Consider the following 2,500-nt stretch of genomic DNA (forward strand, 5'->3'; position numbering starts at 1 on the left):
AATCTTCTGCGTACGAACTATTCAGAGTCTATTCATGTCTGATTGGTGCTCATGGTAATCGAAATTTCAGAGAGACAGGCACCTAAATATCATAGATACTTACTGAGCGTTGTGATAATATGCTTAATGACTGCACTGCCGAGGAGGGACATACCTCACTTGCTCACAAGCAATACAAGACAGGTAAGCAACACGAAAAGGATGCCAAAACCAGACACCTGTTATATGATCTTCACATTATCTGGAGGGTTTGCAATCAAGGAGCATGGGCGCGATGGGACTTCACACGCACGCCCTCACACGCCCTCGATAACCCCCGGTGAATACCTGGCTTTGGGGCACGCTTTACGAAGCCATATCCAGAAGAAATAGAACGACAACACGAACGGGGGAAAGGAATCGAACACCACTGAGGCAGACCCTAACCCCCTGATGAGTGAGTACCCCCTCATCCCCTGTCCGCTTCGGAGTCACAGCGAGGTCACCCTCAACAGGTGCTTCTCAAAGCGCTTGGAGGAGATGCCGACCCTCCAGATATTCTTCATGGGGACTCCAAGATAAGGAGCATATATTTTGCTTTCCTGAATGCAACTTGGAGCATGAAATATAATGTCACATTCATGGTAAGTTCACGTCCATTGTACAAGATTTTACTAAACTAACTTCAGTCAGTGATTAAAAATGATATCGTGATACATAAATACATCCACTAATGATAACTACAACCAAGTATCAACAACATCAAAAGCTTTAAAAATGATAAACAATAATAATAATACCAGTGATAATTTTGATAATGACATGAAAACATTCTTTAGTAGTCCAGCCTAGTTTTCGTACACGCATGGGCACCTAAAAGGGACAGGATATCTGCTGACTGAAAACAATCCTTGCCCCATTCAGCCACCTTTGGAAACCACGCGCGGACGCCCGAAGGTCACCGAAGATCCGTTGGAACATTTCTTAGCCACAAGAGACAAGGAGACCGTCTACTACTCTGACCAAGACGCCGCTGCCTCCCTCCGCCCTGGACTGCTCGTGTCCTTCAGGTAGGTTCTCTGAGTATTGCTCTTAGCGACTTGGGACTTTTTATCTTTTTGGAGACTTACGAGTATCTGTGTAATGGTTTGTGAGTGTATTTTTAATAGTTTATGAGCGAGTCCATAATGGCTAGCAAATGTTATGAGAATGGCAAATGAGTGTGTTTCTGAAGGCTTTTGATATTTTTTTTTATCTATTAAATGTGTAAAAGGAAGAAAGAAACAAAATAAAAGAAAAAAGAAAGAAAGACCTGGAATTTTTTTCATAATTACCCTGTACTTCATGGGGTACAGCGCAGAGCAGCGACTCCACAGAAAACGTAAACAATTATTAGGATAAACTATGGTAAATTACATTCAAGCGCTTTTTCAATTAAATATATTTCCTGTTGGCAGTGGTCTGTTGATGCCTGAGGCCAATTTCTTGACTGTATGCCGCAAAGACTCAAAAAAAGATCTACTACCTACGTACATACATACATACAAAAAAAAAACATCTATTTATCTATCTGTATATGTATGTATGTAATTATGCATATATATATATATATATATATATATATATATATATATATATATATATATATATATATATATATATATATATATATATATATATCGTATGCCGTTACTGTATGCCGCAAAGACTCAAAAAACGATCTAGTACCTACGTACATACATACATACAAAAAAAAAAAAAAAAACATCTATTTATCTATCTGTATATGTATGTATGTAATTATGCATATATATATATATATATATATATATATATATATATATATATATATATATATATATATATATGACATCGTTTTTACTTACCCGAACACGTTGCGCAATACTTTGATTAGACATAATATAACTAGCAGCGCTATTGAGACCTCTCCCGGTATTTACACGATTCCTTGCAAGGATTGCCCGAATTTTTACATAGGCGAAACCGGTAGAACTTTTGAAAAAAGAATTAATGAACATAGACGTGATGTCAGATACGCCAGAGAATCTAATGCTTGTTTTATTCTTTTACGCGACGAAGGGCATCAGTTAAATTGGAAAGGCGCCGTTAATTCATAGATCGTCAAACTCGTATGAAAGGAAAATAATTGAAGCCCTTTTAATTAGAAAATTGCCTAACTTTAATTTGAGTGCTGGTCAATGGGGATTAGATGATATTACCTCATCCCCAGACTCTTCGACCTTGACCCTCCCCCTGAGATCTGATTCAGATCTTGTTCATCCAGCCTCTCTATCACTATATAAACTTGTCAAAATTCTCTCCTAGTATCCATTTCGTTTTTTTTGTCTGATGAGGAACTCGAGAAGAGTTCGAAACATCACGCTTATTCTCAATTCTCATTGTGGCTAGTTTCATTTTCATTTTTGTGTTCACGTGATTGTGTTTGTGCTTGTGTTCATATATATATATATATATATATATATATATATATATATATATA

At 37.1% G+C, this 2,500-nt stretch overlaps 1 pseudogene; it reads left to right on the forward strand.

Moving 5' to 3' along the window:
- The first annotated feature begins 126 nt into the window (after positions 1–126).
- Positions 127–2,500, forward strand: part of LOC138863473 (uncharacterized) — a 4,156-nt pseudogene continuing 1,782 nt past the window's right edge.

Source organism: Penaeus vannamei, chromosome 12 (assembly GCF_042767895.1).
Source record: "Penaeus vannamei isolate JL-2024 chromosome 12, ASM4276789v1, whole genome shotgun sequence".
Lineage (NCBI taxonomy): Eukaryota > Metazoa > Arthropoda > Malacostraca > Decapoda > Penaeidae > Penaeus > Penaeus vannamei.